The following is an 18716-nucleotide window of genomic DNA, read 5'->3' on the forward strand; positions in this document are numbered from 1 at the left end:
GTGACGAGTGATGAAATGCCTATCTCTCGTCTGCTTTACGTAATCTCAATTAATTTATTGCATAGTCCCTTTAAGGAAATAATATTCTTGTTTTCCTCCATGCCCATATAGACATGATGTAATTGCAAATCATGAACAGTGTGAAAAATTTATAATTTTTGTGAGGAAGAGCTACTAGTACTGCAGGAGAAATTGACTTTCTGGCCACACGTCTACCCGATTCATACAGTCGGGAGCAGAAGTGTCCTTTGGCTGAATTGGTCCACATCCAAGCACTCAGCAATTGCATCTGCACATGGCACGTCCATTTTGGGAGCATAGGAGTGGCTGTCTGAAAGTGCCTTCGCTACTTTCCATGAACTTGAGGCTAGAAGCTAGTGTACCTCCTGGCTCGCTATGCTGTGTTTTGGTGTTGCCAACAACACTTCATTCAAATAAGCAGCATTTCTTTGTATTTTACTGGCTGTGTACCACTGTTTTGTTTCTTGCATCAAGCCCAGGGAAGAAAAGAATGAAGTACCATCATGCAGACACCGTCAAATTACCTCTCTGTCTAGTACGAATGGACGTGCCATCTGCACACACATTAGCAGAGTTGTGAGCCACCAGGTGACACAGCTGTGCCTTTCGTCTCTCTGTTTCAGTTCACTTAGTGCAGAAAAACACTTTTAAAATGGAAGCAGACAAATAGTTGTGCCCTCATCTCGGCTATCGACTCATTTTAACAGGTCGAACTAAGTGGTACAGTTCCATTAGTTCAGGTAGACGAAAGTGCAGTAGTTTCCTCTTTTGTCCTTGGCCATGTTTGTGCATTGTACATAGTAATGGAACTCATTCCAATTTCACAGTAAAACAATTTACAGCAGGTTTTGTAAGTAATAATATATACTTTCATTGTGGGCGAGAATTTTGTTAGCCCATATTATAATGTTTGGACGCTGTTACCGATGGCATCCAGACTTACTGTAGGCTACTGAAAAGTTCCCAGGCACACCCCCACTGGTTTGGTTTGGGTGTGTTGTTGTACAACATGTGCAGACCACTTGGTTACAAACAGAGGTAGGCAAATGCCCCCATTTTTTACTTTTCCTCCCTCACCCTCACTTTTGAATCCATGGCACTCCCTCACCCTAGCCCTCATTTTGAAAAGTTATCCCGTCCTCACATGGTTGGCCCTCCCTCACCCTCACTAACAGTTGTTTTAAAACTCATGTTAGTTTTTGTAGTCTGCTTTCATCTGGAGATATTGCTGATTAGTGAACATATAAGACAAGCTCTAAAGACACTATTGGACGAGAGGCTAGATGCTTATATCATTGTGTGTGTGCGTGTACAAGTGTGTGTGTGTTGTTTGAGTTAATACGTGAGACAAAACCGAGACAGTTACGAGTTGAGCCCCAAAATATCACTCTGCCTTTACTTCTGGTGCGCACTGCATGTATACGTGTGCCCTGCACTTATAGCATTTCATTGTTATCTATATGCACTGCTAAAATGAGTCAGCACATTGTTCTATTTGTGTACAAAAACTAATGTACGCCAAGAATATTTAGAAAACAATGCAGTAGCACTTACCACGACAATTACAGTAAGTGCTAAGCACACAATAGGCTCAGAACAAGGAACGTTTGTAGGTCGCTTAATTACCATTACCCAATGTCATTGAGATAGCACCAGGTCTTCTGAATTTCACTGCTTCTAATCTCCCGCCATTTTGTGTGCTTTGCTGCATGCTCGTACGCTTCCACGTGCATGGATAGAAGATTCTGAAGACCACGCTTTCCAACTACAGGGTGAGAGACTAGCAAAAACACGCATGAACGCAGGTACGTGACGAAGACGACATTACAAGCACAGCTCGAGAGCTTGGCAGTTCGTACAGGCAGTATGTTAAGATTTCTCCCAGCTGATTGTTCATCTGAGGGAAGTGTATGAACTGGCCAACTTCAAAATGGAGTGGCACTCCCTTTTGGTAATGTGCTCAGCCTTGTCTCGCGTCTTGTGCTGTGTGGCTGTTTTTTTGCAATGTCTTTCATGGTGTTTCCTAAAAGCTTTTTCAGTAATTTAGTTAATATAAATAGAATATATTTTAAATGTAATATATACCATGTTTAAAAAAAGATGTGGCTATTGCATAGCGGTCTGAAGCAGGGACCAGCGGAACTGGTTTTTTAGCGCCGCCACGGATTCGGATCCCGCTTCCCCAGCTGTGAACCTTCTGCGGCCCCCTGCTCCGCTTACTTTCTCTTGGAATCCACTCCGTTACCCTTAAGGACCAGCGGTTATCTTGCCTTCGCATTACATGCCCTGCCCAAGCCCATTTCTTTCTCTTGATTTCGACTAGGATGTCATTAACCCGTGTTTGTTCCCTCACCCACTCTGCCCGCTTCCGATCTCTTAACGTTACACCTATCATTTTTCTTTCCATGGCTCGCTGCGTTGTCCTTAACTTAAGCTGAACTCTTTTCATTAGCCTCCACGTTTCTGCCCCGTAGGTGAGTACCGGTAAGATTATGCTGTACACTTTCCTCTTGAGGAAATTGGTAAACTGCCACTCATGATCTGCGAGAATTTGCCATATGCGCTCCACCCCATTCTTATCCTTCTAGTTATCTCCCTCTCATGATCCGGATTAGCTGTCACTACCTGCCCTAAGTAGACGTATTCCGTCACAATTTCTAGGCTCTCGCTGCCAATTGTGAACTGTTGTTCCCTTGCTAGGCTGTTGAACATTACCTTGGTTTTCTGCATGTTAATTTTTAGACCCATCGATCTGCTCTGCCTGTCTAATAATTGGTTTTTTGGGGAAAGGAAATGGCGCAGTATCTGTCTCATATATCGTTGGACACCTGAACCGGGTAAGGGAAGGGATAAAGGAGGGAGTGAAAGAAGAAAAAAAGAGAGAGGTGCCGTAGTGGAGGGCTCCGGAATAATTTCGACCACCTGGGGATCTTTAACGTGCACTGACATCCCACAGCTTAGGGCGCCTTAGCGTTTTTCCTCCTTAAAAACGCAGCCGCCGCGGTCGGGTTCGAACCCGGGAACTCCAGATCAGTAGTCGAGCGCCCTAACCACTGAGCCACCGCGGCGGGGCGCCTGTCTAACTCATTGATCATGATTTGCAGTTCACCTCCTGAGTGACTCAGCAAGGCAATGTCATCAGCAAATCGCAGATTATTTAGGTATTCTCCATTTATTCTTATTCCCAACTGTTCCCAATTCAGGCCTCGAAATACCTCCTGTAAACATGCGGTGAACAGCATTGGCGAGATCGTGTTTCCTTGCCTGACGCCCTTCCTTATTGGAATTTTATTGCTGACTTTATGGAGGACTATAGTAGCTGTGCAGTTGCTATATATATCTTCCAGTATTTTGACATAAGGCTCTTCTACCCCCTGATTACGCAATGCCTGTATGACTGCTGAGGTTTCCACTGAGTCGAATGCTTTCTCGTAATCAATGAAAGCTATATATAGAGGTTGGTTATATTCTGCGCATTTCTCTATCACCTGATTGATAGTGTAAATATGATCTATTGTGGAATATCCTTTACGAAAGCCTGCCTGATCATTTGGTTGATTAAAGTCTAACGTTGCCCGGACTATTAGCGATTACCTTAGTAAATACTTTGTAGGCAACGGATAGTAAGCTGATCGGCCTGTAATTTTTCAAGTCCTTGGCGTCTCCCTTCTTATGAATAGACAAACAAATAGACATAACTTACAAATAGACATAACTGAGCTTAACATTAGTGGGATAAGTGTGCATTTAGCTTCCATGGGATTTTCCTCACAACAAGGCCTTGTAATACACACAGGACTATGAAGGAGTCCCACGCCCACTCTTGCCGGTGTGCTCCTACATTGTTTTCAACTTCTTCCGGGCCCCTTTCAGATGTTTGCTATACTAGGTGGTGGTTGCGGTGTGTCATGAGCAGAGATGAGAATCCTCACGAGGGCGAACCCTCATAAAGGCGTCCTCACCCTCACCTCATGAGGATTGCACTCGGTGAGATGAGCGTGAAGGAGGATGGGCGGATGAAAATACATGAGGACGAGGGTGAGGGAGGAAAGACATGGTAGGGTGAGGGCGAGGGAGGGCAGACATGTTGAGGTGAAGGAGGGCAGAATTCACTGTTTGAGGGCGAGGGTGGTGGCCCGAACCGTACTCCGGGCTAACACTTTTGTCTGTGCCGCCTGTTATGAATTCCCATTTTAAAGCACTACTTCTAAGAGTGAAGACAACAGGGAAGACGTAGTTCCTGCACTCTGGAGGTGCAAGAGGCGAACATGAAATACAGGCGCAGCACACCTTCTCCATCGTCATGGCGTACTACACCGCCGAAAAAAGCGCTCTTCTAGCTCAAAAACCTTTTCTTTTAATTGTTTAAAGTATTGGGTAAAACACCTTGTGTAATGCGATAACAAGGGGCCACTGGCCAGGCCTTGCGGGTGGCTGCCAGTCCAACGGGAACCATGGTACCACAGTCAACATTTTCATTATCAGCCCCAAGTCTGTGGGATGATCAGAGTGTAGAGTAAAACACGTAGAAACTATACCTTTTAAGGCTGTTGAATTCCCAAGTTCTGGGCCTTCTTTACCGGAACGAAATCAGATTTCAGCTCAGTGGGGTTTCACAGAATTGGCTGCAGCGCAAAAAATGCTTTTGTGAAATTCCACTGTCAAATCAAAGGCGGCGTTGGTGTGGAATTTTTTATTCACGCGTTGAGTAGTTCACTACAGTCATATCTTCTTTCTATATTCTATTTTCTCTGGAACTGTGGTATAGGAAAGCGGTGCCACAATGTGGTGGGCAAAGGCGACCACTGTAGTCTTACCATGAAAATAAAGCAGCACCTTAACCACCTTGGTCTGAATCATCGCTCACTCCACCTTGCATTTTACGATGTACTATAAAAGAAAATGTTATACAGCTTTCCAAATAACATCAACATCTCTTGGTTTATTTCTGTCCCTGGTTAAGACCTGAGATCGCGTAATCGGGTGCCTGATTTTATGAACCGAATTTTTAGCAAACATGGTAGGTAACTGGCACTCAGCGTTTGAGTAAGCCGTAGATGTGGCAAGCAAAAAAATCACGGGTGGTTTCGCTTGAGGTTATGAATAATGAATTATCGTGCGCTAGCACTGTTAGTCCTGTTTCGCATGGTTTATCGTGGCTTTCTATGCTGTTGCTTGGCCTGAACATGCTTACTTTGGTAGATAACTACAACGTGTTGACTAATTTTAGCAGTTCATTTTAGCACAGTGGGCATGGCAGCAGCAAACAGGGCAGCATGCTAAGCAATCATTTTTCCTTTGCCATCCAGGTTAGTGATTCTAAATCTGCACATTGCTACAAGAGTGACGATCGCTTTATAGTAGTGCTGCCCTGCCCACTGCGTGTTTAGCGTTTCCTTTCTTGCGTGATCGCATTATCAAAAGGTCTGTTGTCTTGTGGCGGTGTTGAAACAAATCCTGGCCCGATTGAAAAACAAATGCAATCAAAATTGCTAGAAGGCCAGAGCAAGATTAATTCAACAATGGGTGGCCTGCAGGCTTCTCAAAACATAACTGAGAATAAACTTTGCGGTTTAACTCAGCGAATTGATGGCGCTGAGAAACAGTTGTCGGGCCTAAGTGTCTTAGCCACGAAGGTAAAAGACATGGAATCGGCAATATCGGAACTTCAGGAGCAGCTTGGTACAGTTAGGAACCAGATAGACGACTTAGAAAACAAAGGCAGGAGAAATAACTTGATCATTTACGGAATACAAGAACTTAGCGAGGAGATTAGCGCGGAACTGGGAAAGGAAGTAATTGATGGTGTTTTTTTCTGGAACGAGGTTTAACAGTGAGTGGTGTCGAAGATGCCACAGGGTGGGTAAAAAAGAAAAATAAAGCGCGACCAGTCGTTTTGAAACTCCTCTACTTCTGTGAAAAAATTTGAATTTACGATCATGCTATTAACTCAAAAACACCAAATTCAGCTCAAAATCCAAGCACAAAAAAAGCTCAAATACATTGGCTGAGGACCTTTCTGGACGAGTTAGGGAAATATGGAAACAGCAGTGGAAAAGCTGTGAAGAAGAGGGAAAAGAGGACGCCAAGCTTTAAAGCTAGTCTATGATAAGCTAAGCGTTAATCGCGTACTATATGGTTGGAATGAAACAAGAGCTCCTCGCTTTATTCTTAGAAAGAAATCAAACTGACTCCAGACTAAGAGACTTCAGACCCTGAAAATACTTACTGTTAATTGCAGAAGTGTCATAAACAAGACAACTGAGTTGGAGGTCCTTCTGCTTTTGCACAACCCTGAAATAGCGGTTTTGACAGAAACTTGGCTTAAGAGGGTTCACCAGTGACAGTGTCCATAGGAAATACATGGGAACTTTCAGGAGCTGCAGCGTGTCTAAAAGTGGCTCGATTTTCATGAGGTCTGTGGCAGCGTTTTCTTCCTTAATGAATGGAGGAAATGTTGCAGACAGATATTATTTAAGTTTCATTTTTTTACAAATCAGAGATAAATATCCAGAAAAATTGCACCTTTAGGTATGTCGGTCTTTCATGTCATCTCGTGAAAAAACTAAGCCAAATATCAGAATTTCGTCCGCAGCATTTCCTCCCTTTTTCTTTCTTGATTGTCAAGCCGCAATTTTCATTCATATCGAGAGTAGTATTTGCGTTTTACAGGCTCTGAAAGTTGTGTATGTATTTTCTGCGGGGATTTGAAATTTGCGCCAAATTTTACTAGCGCGACGTGGCTCCATCTGGCGTCAGAATATTTTGTCACTGCTACACTCTACCACCAGCCTCTTGGTTGTCTGTGTTCGTGCGCAGGTTTTTACTCAGAACTTGTCAGACCTGGGCTCTTTCTTTCCTTTTTTCTTGCTTGGCCTGTATTCGGAAAGGATTTCTGCCTCTCTTTTGCTCCAGCTCTTGGTGCGGAAAGGAAGTGGAATGCAAGGCCACGCCCAAAAGTGCCCCCCGCCCCCCCTTTTCCTTCCCGGCAGCCACACAATAAGGCATTGTTAGTGCAAAACACAGAATGGGGGCTCCCTATTCAAGACAGTGTGGGAGAACAGCATTGTTCCTTGCCCAGCGCAAGGACGCAGTGACCCAGGTGTCGATACAAGTCAAGAATGAAGCCACAAATATTCCTCATAGGAGGGCCTCGAGCCGATAGCGGCCGGCGCTTACATGAACCCACACGCCTGGTTGCTTGAAAACCGGTACTGGTACGCACGCCGAGCCGGGAGTCAAAGGGTCGGTCCAGTCAATTCCGCCGCAAGGGTTAGGTGACTCAACTTGACCCTGAACCGATGTGCTTGTAAACGCTGTTGGGCCGAAAAGTAGGGTTATTGAGAGGGAAGGGGATAAATGCGAACTTGCTTTCCACGTGCGCCATCGCACCTCCGATACAGCGGTGGCGTGCCTCAATCTTGGAGGCTGCTACTGCTTGCTCGACGCTTGGTGTCGCTACAGCTGAACCGGTCTCGAATCGCTAAATCGAGTTCGTGTAAACACGCAGTGGTTGAGTTGGATTTACCATGCTCAATCCGACCCCCGAATCGACCCGAAGCAATCGGGTTCATGTAAACAGGGCTAATGGCGTAGACTGATTGTCATGGCGTAGCGATTAACCTCCTTTCACTGAGGCACTTGCCAATCACCTGCGATTTCTCGCTATACTCGCGGACAACTATGTATTCCCGTGCAACAGCCCACATCAAAGGGAGAAAGGACCGTCTCCTTCCTTTTCCTGCTCACCCCCTGCTGCACTGCAACTGCGACGTCATGAGAACCGGTCCAAGCCAACGCTCGGCTTTGGCTCCAAGCTAGTGAAACCATAATGTGTCAGATCGGCATCGAAACATCGGTTCTCTAACGAATCTTTGGTCGAGCGTCGCTCTTTTTCCCCAATTCTCCTTGCGACCAGTCATATCTCTGCCAGAATGTTCGCGTTATCAGTGCAGGTGCTGTCCACAGTACGCGGGTAAGCATGGTTGCACCTTATCTGCAGAAAGGAGCTCGCGGGTTTCCGAGCCTCCTACTCCAGAATAGACATCTCTGTGGTGCGAATAATGTGATGTCAGACGTTCATGGCCTGGCTGGCAAAATCATCTAGTTTTGCTTCTGAACCGGTTTCGCGTGTGTCAAGCGTTCCCCAACAGTCTTTATTCTCCCAATTAGATACGCCTCGGTATGCGCCGCACCTAGTCGCACCTCCTGCACTACGCTTCCAAAAGTTGCACATGTCAATCAGAAAAACGCTCGGAAGGGGCGCTATATAAATATATAAAATATATAAAAGAACATAAAATATATAAAAGAACATAATATAGAAAATATATAAAAGAACATAAAATATATAAAAACATAATATAGCAGAGCTCATAATGAGACTTTTTCAGAAACCAGAGTAGGTGTGTAATTTTCGCTTTCAAACCCCTGACGTCATGACAATTCAGGTGCGCTGCCGTTTTTGTGTTCAGAAAGAGCACACGCGGTTGGCGTGGCTGCAGTGGCCATCTTATATTAAATTGCAATTTTTATTATTTTTAACAATAAGTCACTACTAGCAACTTTGTCCAGAACAGTTGGTACTCGCTTGTGCAATGGCGAAATTCGCGTTCAAAGTCACCACGGATAGCAACAGGACGATCTCAGTGTTTTTGCGAACCACACATCTCACCCTTTTACACAAGTCTGATTTGTTCCGTGATGAAATTATAAGCAGTGAAGGAGACATGAAACGAAGTATTTCAGCAGTAATTTAGTTACTGAAGTGACTATCGCCCATCAATAAATTTAAATGAAGAATTCGGCGACGCCGATAGCAACAAACGTGCTCGGTGGTCATCGAAAAGGAACCTTCAAGATAAGACTCTAAAAACAACTACAAGAACCCAGAATAATGTCGAAATAGTTGCGCCTGGCTGCATTCTTTCTAGATGACGCTGATCGCATCTCATAACAAAGTGATATACCCGCGCGCCAAAGGTTTTGAACTCTAATAAACAAGTAATGCAACATTTTTGCGGCACTCCTTTTGTCAAAGAAGCATCGGTCGGATGCTTAAACAAAGGTCAAGTAAGGTCAACAGCAGCAAAGACAATGGAAAATAAACACTGACAGCGTAAACAATGAGAGCGCAAAAAGCTTTTCACAGAGGCCGCGTCGTCGAATCGGCGTCTACACTCGTACAGGGTCACCAAGCTTGTATTGCGTGTGGCGTCAGAGGAATACGCGGAATACGGAATAGCTGGCCAAAGTGCGGAAGCGGAGGTGTTCAAAAGGTGTGTCAAAGACTCAAAAGATGACACACTCATCTGTTCTGTCTAGGCTAAACCAACACTGCTTCTAACTACAGGCTGTATACCCCACCCTATCATTGTAAATGTATTTTCGCAGAAAAGATGCGAGGGAGCTTAGGGGGACCCAAACCGGAAAACGTACTTTTCCTTGTGGCAGCTGAGTGGTGGGTTCCTGGAAAAAAGTCCATTCTGTGTTGACCACCCTTTGAGACGGTTGTTTATTCTTTTGTGCTTGGTCTCCCTGCTTTGGCAGGATATACACAGAAAGTTCTCGGCCCTACTTTTTGTTCTGGTCGAGGAGATGTCGCTGTAGAATTTACACACCTGGAGGGGTAATAGAATTTCTCTCCTTTTTGTGGTACTTAAGTGCTGCCATCTATCGACAGAAAAAGTTCAAATCTGAGTTGCCTCATAGCTGGTGAGCCCTCTTAAGAACACAGTGTTTGACAGTGAGTTCGTTACCACTGGCTACGTTTCGTACCGAAAGGATCGTGATGGTAGAGGTGGAGATGTCAGCATTCAGTTTAAATCATTCCTGTGAATTTTACCATTGCCTGATGTACCCAATGTAGAGTGCATTTTTTGCACAACGTACTATGGAAACGTCGGATATATTATTGCAGCAATGTGCAGGCCCCCCAACTCTACCGTTGCCGTATTATAGAAACTGTAACAATATTTGTGCACTAATGTTAAACCCGATAATCGTATTATACTGTCAGGATATTTTAATTTGCTTGAATTAGACTGGTCAAATTTTTCAGTTAAAAATCACGACCCCCATGGAGAAGCTGTGTTGGGCATTGCTTTTGCCTTCGACTTATTGCAGAGTGTAGAAGAAAATACCATATTTCAGGGCAATTCTCAATCAATGCTCGACCTCTTTTTTTGTTAGCAGATCAATTACTGCCAAAACAAATAGCCAGATAGTAGATAGAATATCGGACCGCAAAGGTGTACTGTTCCCTACTCTAGATGCCGCTTTAGATAAGAAACCTAAACATTCATCCTGTCAACTTTTCTTGAGCTTTTCTCAGGATACTTTATAAGTATCTCGGACTCTTCATCACTAATGACTTCACTTGGACTCAGCACATTGACTACATAATGGCTAATTTTAAGTACAAGTTTTTCTTTCTGAGGAGAGCTTTGAGAATTCCTACTCCTTCTGTACGACTGCTCGCATACAAAAACATAATTCTGCCGATACTAGACTATGCATGCGTTATTTGGGACACTTTCACTAAAACTTACAGTAATAAGATAGAAATGATGCTAAGAAAAGCAGCTCGCTTCATTTAAAATAGATTTGGACGTACGTAAGTGACAGAACTGTTAACCAAAGCGAACTTGCCCCCATTAACGCAAATAAACTGTGTGTCACGACTAAAATTCGTCTTTCAGTTTATTAAGGGTCACTATAAGACAGATCTCACGAGAATAATTACTTTTCCTTCTGGTTATGCCACTAAGAAAGGACATAGCTGCACACTAACGCCATTTACCACGCGTAATAACCGTTTTGAGTATTCTTCCCTAGAACAGTAATTGAAGGGAATCTCTTAGCCAATGACCATGCTTCGAAATCATCTATGTCAACATTTCTTTCCAGTATTGCTCAAAAATCTGTTGTGTATGCTTATTTTCCAAAATTTTCAACTTACATTATTCTACTTTGGTCTTGTGTTCATTGCCTGTGTAGTTACGTTGTGTTTACTTATCTGTATCCCACCCTGCTAAAATGCCCAGCGGGGATTGCAGTATAAGCAAAATAAATATAGATAACAATGAAATGTTAAGTGCAGGGCACATGTATGCATGCAGTGCGTGCCAGAAGTAAAGCCAGAGTGATAGTTTAGGGCCCAACTTGTAACTGTCTCAGTTTTGTCTCACGTATTAGCTCGAACTGCTCACACGCATGTACCCACACAGAAACTAGCCTCTAGCCTCTCGTTCAACAGAGCCTTGAGGGCTTCTCTTGTATGTTTATTAGTGAGTAATATCGCCAGAAGTTGCAGACTAGAATATATAACTCAATTTTAAAATGACTTAGTGAGGGCGAGGGAGGGCCAGAAAATTTTTCGAAGTGAGGGCGAGTGTGAGGGAGCGCCGGATAACTTTTCAAAATGAGGGCGAGGGTGCGGGAGGGCCATGGATTCAAAAGTGAGGGTGAGGGAGGAAAAGTGATAAAGAGGGCATTTGCCCACCGCTGGTCATGAGCCTTTCATTTATTTATTTATTCAAAATACCCCCAAAGGCCCTCATTTGAGGGTATTACATGGGGGGGAAGCGGGTACAAGGCATTGGTTAAAGGTTATAATAATGCACTCTAATAAAACAGAGAAATCACAAATAATAATGAAAAGTAGGCATCCACAAAAAGTTGGAACAATGCACATAGCAGGAAAATTTTAGGAATAACAGTGCCCCAGGAAAAAGACAATGTCGGAAAAAGTGTGCTGAAGTACAAATGAAATATTAAAAAATGAAAAGGAGAAGTGGTAAGAAAGTACCCCGAAAAAAAAAGCGAACTTTTTAGTTGTTGAAACATGAGTGAATAAGGTGTTGGAACTTATTTAGGTCAGATTCTGTGGCAATGTCTGATGGCATGATGGGAGCGTAATGGGATGACTGGCCGTTAATGCCTTTAACTTTTTAAGTATGATAAGGATGTGGAAAGATAACTGGCCATGGCTTCAAGAATTCACCATGAAGGGAAGGATGGTGATAAAGCTTATCAAAAAGTGATAGGCAGGAAGTTTTACAGTTCAGTGCTAAGCTTTCTAACTCGGCTTTAGACTTCAATGAGGTGATGCTGGTGTAACATGAATAATCAGAAAAGATGAATCGCGCAGCACGGTTTTGCAGGGCTTCGATGTTAATGATGATATAACTGTGATGAGGATCCCAAATGGCAGACACATACCGAGTTTCAGATGGATTAATGCGGTATACGCTAGTTTCTTTACATGTGTTGCAACCTCTTTTCAATTATGTTCGAGAAATCCGAAAATATAATTAGAGGAGGCAAGAGTGAGATTAATATGATGATTCCGTGATAAGTCGGACTGAAGGTTAATGCCAAGGTACTTGTAACTTGTGGCGAATTCTACACTATTGCTACCAAGAGAGTAGGTGGTAGGAATATGTGGTTTGTTGGTGAAAGACATGAGCTTAGTTTTGGAAAGATTTAATGGCATTAACCAATTAGAACGCTTCTAGATCAGTCTGCAGGAATTGGCTGTCAGTGTTGCAGGTTATACATCAATATGGCACACAATCGTCAGCAAATAGTCTGATTCTAGACATCATGCAAGTGGGTAAATCATTAATATAGATGTGAAAAAGTAAAGGTCCCAGTACACTGCCTTGCGGAACTCCAGACGTAACGTTAGGATAACATGAGTTGGAGTTGTTAACTGATGTGAACTGAATTCTGGATGAGAGGAAATCAGCTATCCATGTAATAATATTAGGGTGAATGTTCAGTTGTGAAAGTTTAAGTAACAACCTTTGGTGAGGAACATGATCAAATGCTTTAGAAAAATCTAAAAATATTGTGTCAGCTTGAAAACCAGCGTCAGTCAGTGCATGTATGTTGTTAATAAAACTGGCAAGTTGGGTGTCGCGTGAGTACCCCTTGTGAAAACCATGCTGATGATCGAAGATATTGTTATGATCTTCAAGGTAGTTGATGACCTGAGTATGTATGATATGCTCGAGTAATTTACGAAATGTACTTGTTAATGAGATGGAACAATAGTTAAGCGGGGAAGCACGATCACCTGATTTAAGAATGGGTATTATCTATACGCCAGTCGTTAGGAATGGTGCCAGTTGATAGTGGCTGGGAAAATAATGCGGTTAACATGCAATAAATACTATGTGATGTATCCTTTAAAATTTTATTATTGACGCCCATATGATCGGCACTAGAAGATATTTTAAGATTTTTTAATAGAGATAAAACACCAGGCTCACTGATGACTATCTCGTTCATGATTAGTCCCACTAATGCACTTAATGTAGGCAAGGAAGTAATGTCTTCATCAATAAACACAGTTACAAATGCATCATTAAGAATTTGAGCGTACTCTGAATCAGGGATAGGATAACCAATAGAATCTAAGAGTGGTGTCAGGTCGAATTACTGGGTAGACCACATGCCAAAAACGGCGAATATTATTTTTCAACATGGAAGACAAGTCGTGAGAAAAAAAGCTGTGCTGAGTAGATTTTAATAATGCTTTATAATCCTTTTCACATGCTTTGTATTTATCATGTGAACTCACAAGACCATTCAGTTTTACCTGTCTGTATAGTTATTTCTTTTTATTCAGCTGCCAAAGACTTTTGGCAGCCAAGGAGAACTATCACAGGTAATGGTTAACATGGGAATGAACTGGTCGATGAAATTATTGAGAGCAGTTTTAAAAAGGATCCAGTTAAAAAGGATCCAGTTCCAGTTCTGAAATTATGTAAAAATTTATCTGAAAACTTTAATAATTCTGTGTTAATTGCATCAAAATTGGCTTTGCCGTAACATCTTATTTTCTTTTAGTAATCTTTTTACTAGCTCAACGTCTAATGCACCCAATGATAACATCATGGTCGGAGATGCCTTCCTCATGAGTTATGCCCGAAATATATCAGGTTTGTTTGTGAGAACCAAGTCAAGTACATTGGCAGAGGGTTTAGTTGATCGTGTTGTTGATTAATGAGTTGCGTTAATTGAAAATCAAGACAAGTGCTGAGAAAAAAAATGTGCTGCTGCATCTGTAGCCACTACGGAAAGTGTTGACCAATTAATGCTTGGAAAATAAAAATCTTCTAATAGCCGAATTGGGAAAACGCACATACACTTCGCTCAGCACCGGTGATATTCATCTGAAAACGCAGCAGACATGTTGGGTGGATGGTATAAAACGCCGATGATAACACGAAATTCAGCACCCTTCAAAGAAATCCAAGGACATTCAAGGAACGAATTGATAATGATAGGTGTGGCAATGAATTCTTCTTTATCACGATGAGAACACTGCCCCCTTTTGCAATTTTCTATCACAGCGAAAAAACTTGAAACTGCATGTGCTGGTAAAGATGTTGACATCATGAATAGTGTCGTTCAGCCACGTCTCAGTATCACTAAAGAAGCTTGTCATGAATCGATGGAAGATGATAGTGAAATACCATTGGCTATAACACTTCTAATGTTGGTGTATAAAAACAGACATTCGTTATCATTACCACAATGTAATTTGACAGGCGAGGTGGTAGACGAACCTAGGTTTGCGGAAACTGAGGGAGGACGTCATTTGCCATCATCACGCCCTGATACAAAAATGGCCCGAGTTTCATTGGCCTTCCACACATAAAGATTATCGTTAACGAAGAGCTTGTTGAAAACAGGTCGCACTTTATCCGCATCTTTCTTAATAGATTTTGAGAACTGGAGAAGCTTCCGTTGCTTTTTGTGAACGGCTTCGGAGTAATCGCGTGAGATACCTAAGTTGGTATTTTTTAACTTATGGCCGCGGCTCATGACCAAGTCAACTTCCCTCTCAAAGAATTTGGCTATCATAGGCCGCTTTTTACTGGAAGAAAAGTGGCCCACGCTTTGGAAACAGATTCTACAGTAAGCCCAAGTTTTTCTTTACAAAAGTCATTTACGAGACGTTCAGACAAGTTTCCGGCTTCTCTGGATTAGCTATACCATAAAGTAGAACATTGGACCACCTGGAGCGACTTTCAATGTCGTCGATTTTTCTTATACAACTGCAAGACCCTTGTCACTGTTCACCACGGACTCAGCAGATGGTTCGGTTGCAAATTTCTACTCTAAATTGTGAACTCGTGTTGTCAGTTTTTCTAAATCAATTTTTAAGTCAAGTATGTTGTTGACAGGTTCTTGAAGGGATGCATTGCTAGCTTCAAGGCATAAGATAGAACTGGCCACAGGGTCAAGCTTTTCCTCTTGAGCCTTAGTCATCGGTCCCGGGTTTGGCTCGACATTGCCTCCCAAAACTAGCAGACACCATAAATATGATGCACAAGCGCGGACACTTTTCAAAACATGAGATGGCCACGACACCACTAAGACAGACATATCGTCACAGTAACAGTATCTTACATATTGTTCCTATTTATATCTTATACTGATATCTTACTTATATCTTACATTTCATTTATTTTTCACGGTGATGCAGCATTGCTGATTGTTAATTAAAATGTGCCACACTGCTATTGTGCAGGTTAGGACAAGCAGCAGGGCATACGAATCTACCATGGTGTGAAGGACAACTGGGGACAGTGCTCAAGATCCCCCAAGGAGGCATGTACACGTGTGCGCGTCGAATCTCCTCATGGCCAGCTGTCTCCTCCGCGCTCCATGCGCAGTGCTTCTCATGTCACTGGCAGCAGGCTGAAGAAGCGTGCTGCTTTCTCTTGTGTGTGCCTCTCTCCTGATCTGCTGCTTTCACAAACAGTCAGATGCAACCAAGGAAACAATAGACTGATCCAAGTGTGCTGTCAACCACCATTGTTCTTTTTCTCTGTCAGCTGCTGTGTGGGACATGTTCATTGCCTGCCCCCAAACGACGGCTACTTACTTTGTCGTCCTCTGCAAGTTTCATCTCTGGAAACAGTGTGCTTTGCTTCCCCCACCCGTGTTATTGCACTATTTGCCCGTGTTATTTGCCAGTTTGCAAGACTTGCACATTGTCACTGTTGCTTTTAGTACCTTACCATGCGGACTGTCTTGTGTGCCTTTCTTTAATTGTTGTGTACATACTGCTTTTAAGCTTCAGGAGTCTTTGTTCCTTCCTCACTGAAACTTTTTTTCTGAGTGTATGTCCATGTACAGTTGCTCTTAATAGCGGGAGAGATGGGCTAAAGGATGAATGACAGTTTGAAAGTTTCAAAGAAACAGAACTTTCAGAAGTGCATCATGTTTTTGCCAAATTTTAACATATTGGAGCCTCTTTTTCCTCCACAAGTGTCTGTCTTTTACCATGCTTCGTGCAAAATTTTTGAGCTCGTTATTGCAGTGCAAGTATAACACCGAAGCCCCATTCCAGGCATTATTTGCTTTCTGTTTTTGTAACAATTACATCCTTGTAGGCAGGCAAAAAAAAATGGTGCCAATATAGCCTCACCATGGTCCTCCTGTTGACAAGGCAAGGATGATGGCAGGGCATTAAAGAAAAAAAATATGGGCATCTTTTTTTTTTTTTTGCTATATGATTTCTGATGCCTACTGAACCATTGCACAGTATTGAATTAAAATGTTGACTGTCGTTTCACTTTGAAGTGAAAACATTTTCAACTCTTTGAATCGGTGAGTCATGAGTTTACAGTAATTTGAGGTGATGCTGACGTAAAACTGAGCGGTTGATCAGTCTTGAAAGTATTCCTAAGTGTGGAAAACATATTTGCAGAAGGAAGAGGTGCAAGCGTTGACTGGCTGACTGCCTTGAAGTGGCATCTTGCTTTAAACTGGTGGTGCAACCACAACCTGTCAATTTGATTCCCCTGTACATACTTTTCTTGTGCGTCCTCAAGTGTGAGACACAAGTGTGTTGGTGTTAAGCCTTATGCACTAATTTCCTACAGGTTGTGCTTGACATAAAAGATGCCTTAATGTTGTTTCTTCCCTATAATATAACAATCGGATGTGCCATCCCATATTCTTTTCTAACGCTTTATCTTGGTTTTCTTGTACTGTGTGCCTGTAGGTTCATGTGTGTATGTTGCTGTTCTGTCGCCTTAACATGAGCAATCGGTCAAGGCTTTCTGCAGGTGGCTTTGATGCAACAGCAAGACTAAAGACAAAAAACAAAGCCAAAGTTCATGGCTTTTCAGTCATGATGCTGCACAATGCAAAAAAAATTTCGCAAATCAATATTTGTCTCTGTCTGTGATAACCAGAGCAAACGTTATGCAGGTCCTTGCGATTGCTGTGTGTATAATAAAAAAAAGACCGTGCGTGAAAGTTGCAAATAAATATTTTTCGTGCCCGGCATAATTTTGGTGCAGCGTCTTGTGAGATCACTGAAGTAATCTGCATGCAAGCATTTTCTCCTTTATAAAAGCCCTCTCAGTATGGAAAGCTATAGGTATGATGAGCGGTACAGGAGATGGAATGTGGAGATGGAACTACATAATCAATGTGGTCTGCTGCACATTGATTATGTAGTTAAAAATGCTCAGTTCAGCTTCTGTACATGCTGAAACTGGATAAGGCACAGCTTTTACAGCGGCTAGTTCCAAGGTCTCCTATGCACAATAGCCAACTGTAATTTCGCAGTTTAGTAGCGACATGCACTCGTGTTTCATATAGGTGCTATGAGGGCAAAAAAAAAAAAAACTGAAAGGAACCATCATTAAACTACTAGTGCAGAGACTAGAGTAATACTAATTTCACATGGGCGTTCTCAATGAGCCAATGGTCATCGAGGCCCATCCAGGTGCACCGGTACCACACGGCGAATTTAAATGCTCATTGAGTAGTGAGCATGTGATCAGACGAATGTCTTGAGGGGTAGCAACATTGAGTAAACATACGAAGTGAGGCAGAATAAAGACAAATTTTAGAGCAAGTGCTTTTTTTAATTGAAAGTTTGTTTGGAAAAAGGGGGACACGAAAGAACAGCACACGACAAAACAGCACAAGGAAATAGCGGCACAGCGACAGAACAGCACAGGGAAAAAACAGCATTAAATGGTTTGTAACGCAAAGATGTGTCGACACGGTAGCGGCAGTGCTATCGCTGAGCGCGTGCTGCTGGTTGGCTCTGGATCCCCCACTGTGGGTACATGCCACTCCACCTGAGGCTAACTTAAACGACCGCCGACGGGCAGACAAACGCCGTTCAGTGCCTGGTGCGGTCAATAAACCCCTACGCAAGTGGTAGAGGTTGCATCTGATCTTGTCCTAGAGCTGCGCAGCGGCACTATAACATCCGAAATGCTGAATGAGCGTCCAGGTGCCTGAGCCGGCACGCCTCAGCAATGGGACCGGCGACTCTGACGTCGAAAACTGGCTGGCTTCCTACGAGCGGGTCAGCACGCACAACCACTGGGACGACGCCATGAAACTATCTTTCGCCTCATTGACGTCACAAACCTCTGGTTCCGCAACCATGCAGCAGATATCGCCACCTGGTCGACGTTCCAAGACTAGCATCACCGAGGTATTTGGCCGTTCTAGCGTGTGCAAGCTACGCGCTTGCAAGAAGAGTGGGCCCAGCTGCCGGGCGAGACATTTACCAGCTACACTGAGGACGAGTGGGTTTCTGCATGAACTCTGATGCTAGAAGCCGATAAGATAAAAAAATGTCATGAAATGGATCGATGAGGATGCCTTGCAAAATGCATGTAGCCAAGCAACTGGGCAACATG

General features: G+C 43.1%; 1 protein-coding gene across 5 annotated transcripts in view; it reads left to right on the forward strand.

Annotated features, from left to right (window-relative positions):
* LOC144115808 (phosphatidylcholine:ceramide cholinephosphotransferase 2-like) overlaps positions 1–17340 on the forward strand; it is a 290170-nt gene extending 272830 nt beyond the window's left edge. For all 5 annotated transcript variants that reach the window (XM_077650298.1, XM_077650301.1, XM_077650299.1 and 2 more), the window contains one exon: positions 15569–17340. The gene's annotated coding sequence lies outside the window, so the exon portion shown is untranslated. The remainder of the gene's footprint in view (positions 1–15568) is intronic.
* Positions 17341–18716: the final 1376 nt, after the last annotated feature.

The sequence above is a fragment of the Amblyomma americanum genome, chromosome 1 (assembly GCF_052857255.1).
Source record: "Amblyomma americanum isolate KBUSLIRL-KWMA chromosome 1, ASM5285725v1, whole genome shotgun sequence".
Taxonomy (NCBI): domain Eukaryota; kingdom Metazoa; phylum Arthropoda; class Arachnida; order Ixodida; family Ixodidae; genus Amblyomma; species Amblyomma americanum.